General features: G+C 43.0%; 1 long non-coding RNA gene and 1 pseudogene across 2 annotated transcripts in view; both read right to left on the bottom strand.

Moving 5' to 3' along the window:
- Window positions 1-14,961, bottom strand: part of LOC129138299 (uncharacterized) — a 51,778-nt gene extending 36,817 nt beyond the window's left edge. For both annotated transcript variants that reach the window (XR_008541497.1, XR_008541496.2), the window contains exon 1: window positions 14,803-14,961. This is a non-coding gene — a long non-coding RNA (uncharacterized LOC129138299). The remainder of the gene's footprint in view (window positions 1-14,802) is intronic.
- On the bottom strand, window positions 2,363-5,345 carry LOC100611505 (sorting nexin-19-like; annotated as a pseudogene).
- Window positions 14,962-15,461: the final 500 nt, after the last annotated feature.

Here is a 15,461-nt window from a genome sequence, read left to right as displayed (position 1 = left end):
TGATACTTCCTTGAAATTAGATTACATATGAGATAGAAACAAAGAATGCAGCTGTCATCATGACTCTTTCTCAGGGGCCACCGCATCTGTGTTCATGATGTGATTACTGTGCCACCTGCCTCCCTCTTCTTAAGGCCCTTTTTTATTCCTGGAGATGTGCTTACAACGAGATAGCTACAAACATATCATCTGCTTGCCCTGCCAGTTATAGCAATTATGAAAATAAATTTGCAGCATCATATATAGCCTGAATATTCTCAAAAGATGTTCCTAACAGTTCTAATAACAAAATAAGTTTTCCATAGAATAGCTGTACCTACATGCTCTCTGCTTATGCAATCTTACGTTTTAATTAATCTTAAAGCAAAACTTTTCCTAAAATTTCAGAACTGAAGTCTTTTGTCATTATATGAAGAAAGACACAGTATCTAATATTGTGAACTTCTCTATTTTAAGAAGTTTTCAGACATCAAGTCTGCATAATAAAATTAATTTAACAATTTGGAATATAATTTTATAAATAAAAAAGCTTTAAACTAATGTTACTAACACGTTTTTCTTCAAGTGTGGTTGCCCTTGCAACTTTTTGGTAGTTCAATGAAAACCACTACTTGAGAGAAAACTGAAATAGACTAGGACATAGAAGATAAATAAACAGAGAAAGAAAAGGTAAATTAACTATTTGTGCCACATGGCAAAGAAAGTTTACAGTATGTAGTCATTAATGTACTTGGTTATAATTATATAACCAACAATGAATAATTTTAAGTGCAATTTAGAATTCAAAATGTTTTATACTTGATATACATTTCTGAAAGAAATATGAAATCTACCGAATGAGGGAGATACTTTATATGTGTAATTACTTACAAATGGAGAAAAGTTTTACAATAATTTTGATTATAAACTATAATCAAGAGATTCAGTAAGAGAAGCATTTTTTTCTTCCACAAACCACTTTAATTGTGTGCTCACCACCTACTTCAGAATCTAAGAGAACTCTGACACCTGTTTTTGGCACCCCATTGCCTTCTCATCAGTCTAACTCCAAGACCTTCCTCCAAGTGGTAGGCTCTGGTAATTCAGCGAAAGCAAGGCACTAACAGGCAAGTGTGAAGCCAAATGGCTCTGAGTAACATCTCTGACACCTTTTTGCCAGCTGTTCATGTGTATTTAATATATACCACTTCCCTGTGACTGTCTGCATCCTCTTCTACCAGCAATTCCTCCTGATTTATCCTTCTCCTCCAGTAATTCCTAATTTCTTTACCTTTCTAATAGATGTGGCCTAACAGAACGCCTTTGCTGGAGTTCTTTAAAGGCTAATTATAACCATAAGGAACAGGAAATAAGAAGCTATTCCTTGTAAGTTTACTAATCTTATCTGTTCAGATCAATAAAAGTTCCCCATCAAAGACTTATGAAGGGAGATTTCATTCCCCCAGCTTGCTATTCCTACTCTTTTTGCATTCTTAAGACAGGAGGCAAGTGCTTTACCTTCTCCTGGGAAAAGCTGAGGCTGAATATGCAAGTTGTCATGCAAATTTGCTGAAGATAATGAGAGGGTCACAAATTCAAAAACCCAGTTGCTCTAGGGCAGGGGGTTGGGAGGAGAGCCAATAAACAAAATGTGTGGTATAAATGCCTTTCAGGAAAGGGTGTGAAGGGTGCGGTGGATTTACCAGAAGCTTTTGCAATCAGCTTTGAAGTCTTCTGGAAAGGAAAGTGTAGCCTTCCAGGGAAGCAGCCTGATGACATCTTCCATAAGGCTGATGTGTTGGGAAATAGCAACACATGAGCAAGAAGTCCCTTGAAAAATTTTCTTCCCTCCTTCTTCTTCTGGAACTGTTGGGAAACTAGGTAAGACCCAGGAGTCTGGTTTTTGAGAATGGCCCGGAATGAATTTTTAGTTTCCAGGTAGGAACAGAGAGCTCAGAAGGTTGTTCTTTCCTCCAAGGAAATCTGGCCATTGCTTTTTTCCTGTTCTATCCAGAGCTTGTGTGCTGGTGGATTAAATACATCTGTGCACAGGGCCAGGGTTCTGGCAAACAATCTCAGGGAGGACGGCAAAAGGAGAAGCAAAAGGGGATTGTTCCTTTACCTCACATCTTCTTTTCCCAAAGGAAACAGAATCTACTCACCAACAACAATCCCAACACCACAAAAGGGACATGGAAATAAATGTGCATGCAACTGGGACACATACCCTGTGTCACCTGCTACAAATGGAGAAGTGGGAGAGAATTGAGCCACTGGGAGCCTAGGCCTTCTGAGCTGTAGCCTACTTCCAGAGGATGCAGGCTTCCTCACTGGTCTCTGGGTGGCTGAGTAACTACTTCCCTGACCTGGGAAGGATGCGGGAATAACCAGCTATGAGGAGACACCCATCCTCTTAGGGCTGCCTGGGGTATCTTAAGCAGAGGTGGTAGCAGCGGACTCCTCAACAGAGGCACTGAGATCCAAGAATTCCAGGATAATGTCCCCAAGGCAGTAAATCAAATGCCTGTTGATGAGTGGTTGTTGTAGTGACTCCAAGACTAAACACTCAGCTGGCATTTGTTCACCCCAAGAATTTCTACTATGAGATCTGGGAAGACTCCCATTAGGCTCTGCAAAGCCTGTTTCTCAGCAGCCAGTTTCTGCTACTGGGTCCTTACAGGCCGTGGAAACTTAGGCAAAACTCCACCAGGCCAGATGGACTCCTGAAGAAGCCAGAGGTACTGCACCCAGCACTGTGGACTTGTTAAATTAGCTACCTGCCCCTCTAGCCACCTTTGAACTAGGGTACCAAAGATAAGACAAAGAAACTTCTGCATGTTTTCAGTACACAGCCATTTCCACTGTTCTGTTAGTAGGAAGAGAAGCAGATTCAGGGCTGTGTCAGCTAACTCTGTCTCTGTTCCTGAATCGCTGTTGCTGGGATCTTGGGCTGGCACAGCTGCATCTGACAAGCAACTGTCCACATGTCCTTTGGGAAGTTGTTCAGGATCTTTTTCTGGGGCTTCTGTTGGCTGCATCTCCAGTAACTTTGTCTGTTTTTCAATAAAAGATTCCATCCCAGACATGGATAGGGTCTTGGACTCCACATTGCCTTCCTGGAGACAATAAAGAATCTTGTCTTGTGCTTCAGTCACACTTAGTGCTGGAGAAATTTTACTGGATGAGAACCTCAGCCTGGACTTCCTAGCCTTCTTGCCTTCTGTTTGGGACCTGCTTTCAGTCTCGGCCTCACTCAGCTCCTCTGTGGGGCCCTGGGATTCAGAGCAAGGAAATGCTGTCTTCAAGTTGTCCACAATGGCACTCACCACCATCTTCTCTATTCTAGAGACCATAAATGGTTTCTTGACAAAGGAAACGTGAGCATCTGTGTTCACAGCAAGAAACTCCTGCACCTCCTCACTGTTAGCGATCTCCGGAATGGCACACAATCGCTTAAGGAATTATTATAGGAGGCTCTTTCGGGCTTCTACTCTGTCACTGTCTATGTTTTCCAAATGGAAGATCTGGAAAGAGCTTTTTAGAACCCTTCACATTTTTTATGAACTTTCATAGATCTGGTTTCTTCTCCTGATGGCCTGCAGATTCAAGAACTCCCAATAGCGGTGATTCACAGTGTGGTAGGCCAGCTGCTGCAGGCTGCTGTTTTCACCGTCAAGGGATGTCTCACACTTCACAGTATAGCGTGTGCATGGGTGCAATCCGGTGCCACTGTGCTCTCGGGCTGTAATGGTGCCAGTGATATGAAGGTTCTGGATGACAACTGGGCCATCTGGACTGCTTAGGGGCTCAAAGCTGAAGGTGGCTGAGCTGAGAGGACCAGGTGAAGAGGAGGAAAGCAGAACTGGTGGCAGACTAGGATCAAGGTAGGTCACATCATTGGTGAGATCCTTCTCTAAGCATGAGGGCCGTGAGGAGCAGGTCTTTTCCAGCCCCTCCAGCAAAGCTGTAACAGAGGTGGTAACTTCTCCTTGTTCTAGCTCCTTGTCTGCTATGTCAATCTGGATCTCTGGGCAGAAGTTCAGTGTGGAGACAGGCAGGACTGTCTCTGTTTCTGTCCCTGGACCCTCAGCCTCTACTCCTTCAGATCCCTCACCACCTTTGGGTTCCAGAGCCTGGGAACCCTCTAGGGCACACAGGGCATCCTGAATCCTGTCAGACAGAAAGTGGCCTAGAGTCATGAGCATGATGGTTTCTTAGCCTACTTCAGACAGCAGAGACTCCAGCTCTGAGTCTCCACATAAGAACAGGGGGCCTCAAGTATTTGGCTATAGGAAATGAGATGAGTTGTTTCCTACTTTTCTTTTTTCAGACATTCCACCCAAATCTCCCTCTACAGCTTCATGGCCACCTTCAACCTCTGAGGAGGGGCCTGCAGGAATCTCTGGCTCACTGTTTACTTAGGAACCCTGGGGCTGCTACTGGAGAAGGAGCCCTCCCTTCTGGAAGCTGCTGTACCTCAGCAATAAGTGGCAGAGACGTGGGCACTGAGGGCTGTTCAGGGCCACTGGCTGGGCAGGGTGTTGGATCTCTAGCCTTGGAAAAGATACCCATGAGGACAAGGTGGATCCAGTCAGGATCTGACAGCCTGCTGATCAGTGGTAAGACTACACTGCATATGATGAGTTCAACCACTACATGGCATCCAGTATGAGTCTCCAAGTGGGACTTGGGCACCAGCCCTTGAAGCAACAAATTCACAATACCACATGTATAGGTGACTTCAGCATTGGGGCTGTGCACAGCAGGATGTGGGGCAGTAGCCCGGCAGTAAGCCTCCCAGAGGTGGGAAGGCTCAACTGGACCATTCTTCCCTGTAGTGGCCTCCTTTGCCTGAATGTAGCTCTGCAGGTGAAAAACGACAGAGAGTCAGAACACTCTGAGCAAGAGCATGATGGTCCATCATGCTCATCCTCCTCTGAAGCTCCTGGACCAACTCTTTCATGGCTGCCTCCATTTCCTCTTCAAAGGCTGGCTCCTGGCTCTCAGAACAGTACCAGGATAATATAAAATCTCAAATAATCACATCTGGATGGTGCAGTTGATCTCCTGTTCCAGTTGTCTTTCTGTCTCAGGGAATAGAGGACAGGTGGCCAATGGGATGAAGCCTTCCAGGAGCAGTGGACTTGAAGCCACTCCAGAGACACTGGAGCCCAGCCATCCTCCCAGCACCACTAGCAATGCAGACAGAAGGCACAGCAGCCACACGCTGACCAGAAGGTGTATGACCAGGAGTCAGCAAGCAAGACCCCCACAGCCATCACCTTCCGCCTACTCAACAGGTTATTGAGGTGACAGCTGGATCCAGCTGGAATCTCCTGGAACGATGGCACTGTTTCTGTCTTCATGGCTGAACGGACAAGGTGGCTTCCCCAGATGACAGCGTCAAGATTTTACTGCAGAGTTAGGGAAGGGGGGAATGAACTGTGTCCCCAATACAGGGTGATCTGGGTGCTGTTCAGGGAACTGACGCTCCAGGCCCTCTAAGTCCTACAGGCACTGCAAAGCAACAGCAGCAGCTCTGCATTTGCCCATGGCTACCACCCACAGAGTCCTCGAACTCGCCCCTTCCAGTCGAGGTGTGGCTTTGGAGGAAAACTCTGCAGCCTTGATACTGCCCCAGGCAGAAGGCCTCTTCGCAGCCCTGGGGCCCGCAGAAGGCGGCGGCTGGCCAGGACTGGGTCACACGCTGCCGGGAACCATGTGCCCACACTCAGCCCCGACCTGAAGTGGGCTCATCGGGGTCATCTCCACTGGCCTCGGCCTGCTGCTCCTGCAGACCTGGGTGACTGCACTCGCAGCCCTGCCTGTGTTAGGGCTGCCCGCCTGCCAGCCACCGGCGACCAACAGTAGCTTTTTATAACTTAAATTTTCTATATTTTCCTTGCATATATTTTTGACTTTGATCATGTATTTTATTTAACCTGCTAACAGAATGTACCTACAGTAAGATTACAATAAAAATTACCATGGTCCATGAGAAATTTACTTGTAAGTGCAGTGGGAAAAAAAGTTTAATAAAAACAATAGAGATATACAATATGTGGCTTTTCACACAGTCTTTTGTCTCCCATATTATTCCTATCATTTATTCTATATTTCTAAGGTTAAGTAATATTAAGATCAGGTACAAGCGTTGTAATGTGCTTTTAATTATGATATATAAATGTATCCCATGACAATTACATGATTTCAAGCTATGTACAATTTTAATAATAATTTTATACACATTGCTTTGAAAATGAGAGCGCATTTGAATATGATCAATAATCACAAAAATATTTATCAGTGCAAATATTCTCAGCAAGATTTGAATTGTTGGTAAATTCAAAACAAATAGAATTAAATAGATGCTAGAGGAATTAGGAGAATGCAATAAAACAAGCAAAATTTTGTATAATTTTCATTTAGTTTATGTTAAGATGTTTTGAATTCAGATTAATCACATACCATGATATAATGTTTTTGGTTTTGTTTTTTTGAGACAGAGTCTTGCTCTGTTGCCCAGGCTGGAGTCAGTAATATGATCTCAGCTCACTGCAACCCCTGCCTCCCAGGTTCAAATGATTCCGGTGCCTCAACATCCCAAGTAACTGGTATTACAGGGGGGTGCCACCGTGCCTAGTTTTTTTATTTTTATTTTTTTTAGTCAAGACAGGTGTTTGCCATGTTGGCCAGGCTGGCCTGGAACTCTTGGCCTCAAGTGATCCACCCACGTCAATTTCCCAAAGGGCTGAGATTACAGGCATGAGCCATGGTGCCTGGCCCTGATATAATGTTTGAAAGTAATGGGTGAATAGTATATTTGAGATACTAGAGACCTATTTGGAACATTAAGTGAATGTATCTTACTCTCTTCTTTCTTTTAAGAATGTATTCTTTACCATTCTATGCAATAGCTAACATACGTGCATATGTTCTTGGGCTGTCTACATGATATACAAATATTTGGATACTTACAGTAACATAAACCACTCATCTAAAAGCTTTTCAACCTGACACATAAACTCGGGTTATTTGAAAATGGAATGGTAAGTGTTACTGAACAGCTTTTACTATGGTTCACGTTTGGTAGTATATGCTAATATACTAAAAACAAAACAAACACAAAAAATACCTTGATTTTATAATCTAACTTCTGATGTCTAAATTAATCAATAAGATAATTTTTCTATTTTAACTAACTGTATTATATTTTATTTTGATGCTGTGTAATTTCACAATGGATTAAATATTAGCTGATGCTCATCAGAGGTAAACTAGTGAATTATTATCCCATTAAGATAAATTTTGTTTCTGCTAAAGTAACATCTTATTTTAAATGGAGGAATTTACTAAATCAAGTGCTAAGATTTTATTTCTGCTAGTAAATGAAAGACATGTAAAATTCAAATACATTCCATTACTCAAACTATTCTCTGTAATCATGAGAATATAGACAGCATATTTTACACAGAGCATACATACAAAGCCTTATCTTCATCAAATTACAAGTAAAATATAGGTATGTAAATATATATACATAATTTAGATATTAAATGACAGAATTTACTTATTTACCTGTGCATGACAGAATTTGATTCTATTATTCCAGGTACAGTAACTGGCTGAAAATGGGACATGAAGTAAACTAATAGTCTTAAAAGTGACTACATCCAGTGAATTCATTTTAACATCTCCAAGCAAGGCAAGACCACCTTCTTGAGATAAGGAATGAGGGATTACTTATTTTGGCCAAGTTGGCTCAATGATCTGGGGAACCAAAAACTGTATGTACATGGATAGTTGTTTTGTTCCCCCCACAAAAAAATTGGGGAACCCATTATTTCCCAATTCATGCTTTTATTTTCATGTAAGAGAACAGTTGATGCTCCAGAATCTAAAATTTTAATTAACCAAATACAATGTTCCTAAAGATAAACATTTCCTTAGAGTTAAGCCGGCCAGGCAAGGTGGCTCATGCCTGTAATCCCACCACTTTGGGAGGTTGAGGCGGGCGGATTGCTTGAGGTCAGGAGTTTGAGACCAACCTTGCCAACACGGAGAAACCCTGTCTCTACTAAAAATAGAAAAATTATCTGGACCTAGTGGTGTGTGCCTGTAATACCAGCTACTAGGGAGACTGAGGCAGGAGAATCACTTGAACCAGGGAGTGGGAAGTTGCAGTGAGCCAAGATTACGCCACTGCACTCCAGCCTGGTGACAGAGCCAGACTCCGTCTCAAAAAAAAAAATTAAAAAATAAAGATGGGGGGAAAATAGAGTTAGGATAACAGAAAGATAAGGAATACGAAACAGAAAAAATCAATAAACCAAAATGAAATGTTTGGAAAGATAAAAAAATTGGCAAATGTTTACTTAGGCTAAGCAAGAAAAAAAGAGAAGAAACTCAAATTACTAAAATCGGCAATAAAAGAGAACACATCACTGGCAGTGTTACAAAATAAATATGATTAAAAGAGAATGCAATGAAAAATCTTATGCCAAAAAAGTAAGATAGCCTAGACAGAATGAAGTCCTAGAATGACAGAAACTAAAACAGTCTAAAGGAGAAATTAAAAATATAAGCAGATCTATGGAAGGTTAAAACATTGGATTGCAATTTTAAAACCTTACAATAAAAATCTCATCTCAGCTAGCTTCCCAGGTGAATCAAACACTCTGAGAAATTAATATCAATTGTTCACCAACCCTTGCAGAAAATAAAAGGGCAGAGAACACTTCCCAATTCATTTTACAAACAGGATTACTCTGACACCAAAACTGAATAACAAAACAATATAGACCAGTGTCTTTAATTGTTTTATAAAATCAAAAATCTTCAACAAAATACTGCCAAGCTGAACCCACCAACATATAAAATAGATTATGCACTGTGTGCAGATGTGATTGACCCCAGGAATGCCCCATTAATTTAATATTTGAAAAATCAATGAATGCAAACACCATATTAACAGAATAAAAGACCAAAATATATGAGCATCTCAATAGACAGAAAGCATTCGAGAAAATATTACACATTTTCATCATGAAAACACTCCAGTTATGGACAGTAAGATAACTTCCTGAAACTAGTGGTAGTTACCTATGAAACCCACAGCTATCATTACACTCTGCAATGAAAGGGTGAATTCTTTCCTGGCAGGGTTAGTTACAAGAATGTCCACTCTTGCAAATTCTACTCAACATTATACTGTGGATTCTAGCGAGGTGTATTTAGTAAAGAATAGAAAATTGAAAACATCCTGATTGAAAAAAAAATAAAAATTATTTATATTTACAGATGTCATGATCTCATATATATGTAATTCTAAGAAATTCAGTAAAACAGTATTCAAAATAATAAATTTGGCATGGTTTCCAGATATAAATGTAATACTAAAAATTAATTTTATTTCTATATACTGTCAATGAACTGCCTTAAAATGATATAAAAGAAACAATCCCATTTATAATAGCAACAAAACAAGTAATAAATTTAGAAATTAACAAGAGCAGCTCAAAACGAATACTCTGAAACCTCCAAAACATTGTTGAAATAAACTGAAGAAGAACTAAATAAATGAGAAGAGGTGGAGCGAGATGGAGGATAGAATCTCAGTGACTGTGTCTCTGCAGGAATATTAAACTGAACCACCGTCCAACAATCCAAGCAAGATAATACCTTCATAAGAGCCAAAGAAAGCAGGTGACAGATCACAGAACCTGGTTTTAGCTTAAAAACAAGAGAACACACATTAAAGAGGGTGAAAAGACAGTCTTGCAGTGACTGCACTGCCCTTCCCTCAACCCCAGGCAGTGCAGTGCAGAGAATGTGTCCACCTCTTGCAGAAGGGACAAGGAAGGGTCCGTGGGACTTTGCCTTGGAGCCCAGTGCCAGCTCTGCTATAGTAAAGGACAACACTGGGCAGAACCCCATGGCCTTTCGTTCCAGGCTAGTGCCCATAGATACAGCATTTAGACATGACCTGGTCTAAAAGGGAATCCACTACCCTGGTGGGACAAACCTGAGTCCTGTCTTGCTTCACCACCAGCTGATTCAAGTGGCCTCAGGCCCCAAATAAATTTCAGCGGCAGGCAGGCCAGAGTCACTTTGGTCCTTGGGTGAGCTCCAACAACCAACGATGTGCTGGTCTGGGAGGCTGTGGACTTCCTATGTGACATCAGCTGCAGTGGCCAGAGGGCTGCCTGTGTTACCCCAATCCCAACTCCAGGCAGTGCAGTGCAGAGAGAATTCCTTCCCTATGTGAGAAAGAGGAGAACCCAGTATCAGCCCTACTACAGTGGACACAGTGTCAGGCAGAATACTGTGGCCCTGATCCTAGGCAGGAGCTCCCAGACACCTACAGACCCCCCTGCAGGGAGAAGGGATTCTGCCACCCTGGCGGGATGGACCCAAACCCAGGCCAGCTTCATCACCAGCAGACTAACCTGGCTTAGAAACCTAAATAAGTCAGCAGCAGTCAGGCAATACAGTGGCCACAGGACTCAGATAAACCCCAGTGCTGCTCTGGTCTGGGAGGCTGTGGGCTTCAGGTGTGTTGCGCCAGCTGCAGTGGCCATGAGAGTGCCCAAATCACATGAGAGTGCCCAGATTCACAAAGCTTGGTGCCCAGATTCCTTGCAAGGGGAAGAAGATGGACATGAAAGAAGAACTTTGTCTGGGAACCCAGGGAACCCCTCCCTTATCTTCTCCAAGTGTGTCACGGCCACCAGGGACCTCAGTCTGCAAAAGTCATGGTGAACCTGAGCTTAAGGTGCCCTCTGGTGCTGTAACAGCTGCAGTGACCACAGGCTTGGGGAACTCAACAGTCTTGAATTTCTTGGAATTTCTGGAAGACTGAAGAAGGACAAGCACACACAAGAACAGACTGCAAAAAGTGGAATAAATACACACTTATTCAACTCCCCGGCATGAACATATGCTCAAAAGCGTTAAGAACATTCAAGGAAATAAATAACAACAATAAATAAGTCACCAGTGACCAGAGCTAAAGATGTGAGACTCGACTGGGTGTGGTGGCTCACACCTGTAATCCCAGAACTTTGGGAGGCTGAGGTGGGTGGATTACCTGAGGTCAGGAGTTCGAAACCAGCCTGACCAACGAGGTGAAACCCTGTCTTTACTAAAAATACAAAAATTAGCTGGGTGTGGTGGCAGGTGCCTGTAGTCCCAGTTATTTGGGAGGCTGAGACAGGATAATTTCTTGAACGTGGGAGGCAGAGGTTGCAGTAAGCCAAGATTGTGCCTCTGTACTCCAGGCTGGGTGATGGAATAAGACTCCATCTCACACAAAAAAAAAAAAAAAAAAAAAAAAAAGATGTGAGACTCTCCAGACAGGGAAGTAAAAATGGCTGTTTTGAGGATACTCAATGAAATTCAAATATAGAGAAGTAATTCAGAAACTTATCAAAGAAATTTAACAAAGAGATAGAAGTAATATAAGAAGATGACAGAAACCTCAAAGCTGAAAAATGCAACTGATGAACTGAAAAATGCATGAGAGGGCCTCAACAGTAGAACTAATCTCAGCACAATAAAGTTCATATATGAGAAATCCACAGCTAACATCATAATCAATGGGGAAAAGTTAAAAGCTCTTCTTCTAAGATCTGGAACAAGTGTGGCTACTTTTACCACTTTCATTCATCACAGTACTAGAAGTCCTAGCTAGAGGAATTAGATAGGAGAATGCAATAAAAGGCATCCAAAATGGAAATAAAGGGAGTCAAATTGTCTCTGTTTGCAGGTGACATAATCATACACATATGCAGAACCCTAAAGATTCCACAAAAAAACCTACTAGAAATAATAAACACATTTCATAAAGTTGCAAGATACAATATCAATATATAAAAATGAGTAGCACACCCATGTACCAATAGTGAAACACCTAAGAAAGAAATCAAGAAAGCTATTTTATTGCAGTAGTTACCCAATGCCCCCCAAAAAAGATACCTAGAGATAAGCTTAACAAAAAGGCGAAAGATCCCACAATTAAAATTATAAAACATAGACGAAAGATATTAAAGCAGACACAAGTAAATGTAAAGATATCCCATGTCCAAGCACTAGAAGAATATCGTTAAAATATCTGTATCACCCTATGTGATCTACAGAATCAATGGAATCCATGTTAAATTAGGAAAGAGATTCTTCATAGATATAGGAAAAAAAAAAAAACGGCCAGGCATGGTGGCTCACGCTTGTAATCCCAGCACTTTGGGAGGCCAAAGCGCCTGGATCACGTGGTCAGGAATTTGAGACCAGCCTGAACAACATGGTGTAACCCCGTCTCTACTACACACACAAAAATTAGCCGGGCGTGGTGGCGCACGCCTGTAATCCCAGCTACTCAGGAGGCTGAGGCAGGAGAATTGCCTGAACTCAGGAAGCAGTGCCTTCAGTGAGCCTAGATCGCGCCAATGCACTCCAGCCTGGGCGACAGAACGAGACTCCGTCTCAAAAAAAAAAAAAAAAAAAAAAAAAAAAAATCCTAAAATTCACATGGAAATGCAAAATACCTCAGATAGACAAAAGAATCTTGAATAAAAAGAAAAAAGCTGGCGGCATCACACTACCTGATTTCAAAATATACCGCAAACCTAGTAACCAAAACAGCATGGTAGTGGCAAAAGAAAAAAAATAGGTAGGGGACAGACAGAGCGAGAGAGAGACAGAGATACACAGACCAATGACTGACAGACATAGACAAATGAAACAGAATAGAGAACTCAAAAATAAATTCAAGCTTTTACAGTCAACTCTTTTAACAAAGGCACCAAAAACACACATTCGGGAAGGACAATCTCTTCAATAAACTGTGCTAGGAAAACCCAACACCCACAATACATGTAGGCTGTTATCATCTACTGAAAATAAAGATTTAAATGTAGGACATGAAACTATGAAACTACTAGAGAAGAAAACATAGAAAAATGCCTCGTGAAATTGGTTACAGGGGATTTTCAAATACACATCAAAAACACAAGCAACAAAAAGCAAAACTAGACAAAATGCAGTTGCATTAAACTTAAACGCTTCTGCAAAGTAGCGAAAGCAATCAATAGAATGAAGAAACAATCCAGAGAACCGAAGAAAGTATTTGCAAACTATGCATCAGGCAAGGGGTTAATACAACAAAAAATATATAAAAAACTAAAACTACTCAAAGCAAAAATACAAATAATTTGATTTAAAACTCAGAAAAAGTTCTACCCAAAAACTTTGTCCCCAACCTTCTTTTCTCAACCACCTTTGGCCCCCTCCCTCTCGCCACCCTTTTTCTTCATCTACCCCAAAACATTTTTCCCACTATTTTTCCCCACTGTCATTTCGCAAAGCCTTCTCTACTCTCCTGCTCACCACCCTTTTCGCCAACCATCTACCCAAAAACTTTTCCCCCCTCACTGGATACCCTCTTTTTCTCCCTTCTGCTCTCGTTCCCCTTTTGTTCCTCCATCTACCCAAAAACTTTTCCCTCATATTTTCCCAAAGCCTTCTCCCCATTCCTGCTGCTCGCCACCCGCTTTTCCAACCTCCATCTACCCAAAAACGCCCTCTTCTTTCCTCTATCCTTACCATCCTCCTTTTGCCCTCCATCTACCCCAAAACTATTTTCCCCATCGTCTTTTCCCCAACTCTTTCCCTCCTCCCTCTCGCCAACCTCTTTTATCCTCCCAATTGCCACCCTCTTTTCCCGCTGCATCTACCCACATTTTACCCACCGTCTATCTTTTCTTTCCCCATCATGTCTTTGCTACCCATCTTTTTCACAAAACCTTGTCTCCCTCCCACTCGCCATCCTCTTTTTCGTTCTCCCGCTTGCCACCCTCTCTTCCCCTCTCCTGCTTGCCACCCTCTTTTCCCCCTCCCCGTACCGAAAAACTTTTCTCTCCCCACTGTCTTTTCCTTACGGTCTTTTGGCAAAACCTTGTCTCCCTCTACTTGCCACCCTCTTTTGTCCCTCCTGCTCACCACCCTCTTTACCCCCTCCATCTACCCAAAAAATTTCTTCCTCACTGTCTTTCCCCCCTCACCATCTCTTCGCAAAGCCTTCTGCTCACCACCCTCTTTTCCCCATTCCTGCCCCTCCTCTTACATGCCACCTTCCTGTCGCCCTCCATTTACCCCAAAACTATTTTTCCATCGTCGTTTTCCCAATCGTCCTTCCACTCTCCTGCTTGCCACCCTTTCTCTCCTCCATCTACCCAAAAACTTCTCCCACAGTTTTTTCTCCCCACTGTCTTTTCTTCCCACCGTCTTTTTGCAAAACCTTCTCCTTCCTCCTACTCGCCACCCTTTTTTCTTCTCCTGCTCACCACCCTTTTTTTCTCCATCTACTGAAAAAAAATATTTCCCCACCATCTTGTCCCCATCGACTTTTCACAAAATCTTCTCTCCCTTCTGCTCACCACCTTCTCTCTCTTCCCCCTCCCTCTCTGCACCCTCTTTCTTCCTCCCGCGTGCCACCCTTTTCCACCTCCATCTACCCAAAATCTTTTTACACATCTTTTCTTTCCCCAATGTCTTTCTGTTCTCTTCACCGTGTTTCTCCCCACCGTCTTTTTGTAAACCTTCTCTCCTTCCTACTTGTCCCTGTGTTTTCCCCCCCTTACCACCCTCTCTTTCCTCCTTCTACATGCCACCTTTTTACCCCCCAGCTACCCAAAAACTTTTTTTCAACCATCTTTTCCCCACCGTCTTTTTGCAATGCCTTCTCCTGTTTGCCATCCTCTTTTCCCTTTGCCGCTAACCACCCTCTTTATCCCTCCATCTACCCAAAAACTATTTACCCCCTCCTACCAGTCCAGCCGAGCTGCCGTCTCTGTCGCCAGCACCCACCACAGCGAGGCGAGCCATGATGCCACACGCTCCAGCCTCCAGCTGTGGCAAGTGACTACCCCTTCTCCTGGTCCTCCAAGCCTGGCATGGAGCAGCTGCCCAAGCAGCCACACACGGAATGGCCTGACGCCCCTTCTGCATCCTTTATATGTGAGGTTATGCAAATGAGGTTCCTGGACTACATATTCTGATTGGATGAGAGAAAACTTCTAGGCCTATTCTGATTGGACTTTATTTTCATGCTGTGATTGGTTGTCCTAAGACTTGCTCTCATCCAATCAGAATCGAAGCTGGGAGCTCAGCTTAGAGAACAGGAAGTGGGAGCCATGTACCCGGAGCTGGAGGCTTGAGCCTGTGGCATCTAGGCTCGCCTCACTGTGGTTGGTGGAGGTGACGGAGGTTGCAGCTTGGCCAGCATGGTAGAAAGGTGGCAGGGTAGGTGAGCTATCCAGGGATGCACTACCCTGGATAGGAGCACTGTCAAGGTCACATTGCCGGTAAGGGTATCAGGGGCATGGGTTGGCGGAGTTGGTGGGGGCTATACTGCCTGGTGGTGAGGGTGGTTGTGTGTGCTACAGGGGGCTGACCGCCAGCTGGGGGGAGGGTTAGGGGTGCTATCA

Source organism: Pan troglodytes, chromosome 22, assembly GCF_028858775.2.
Source record: "Pan troglodytes isolate AG18354 chromosome 22, NHGRI_mPanTro3-v2.0_pri, whole genome shotgun sequence".
Lineage (NCBI taxonomy): Eukaryota > Metazoa > Chordata > Mammalia > Primates > Hominidae > Pan > Pan troglodytes.
This window is presented reverse-complemented; position numbering and strand designations above follow the sequence as displayed.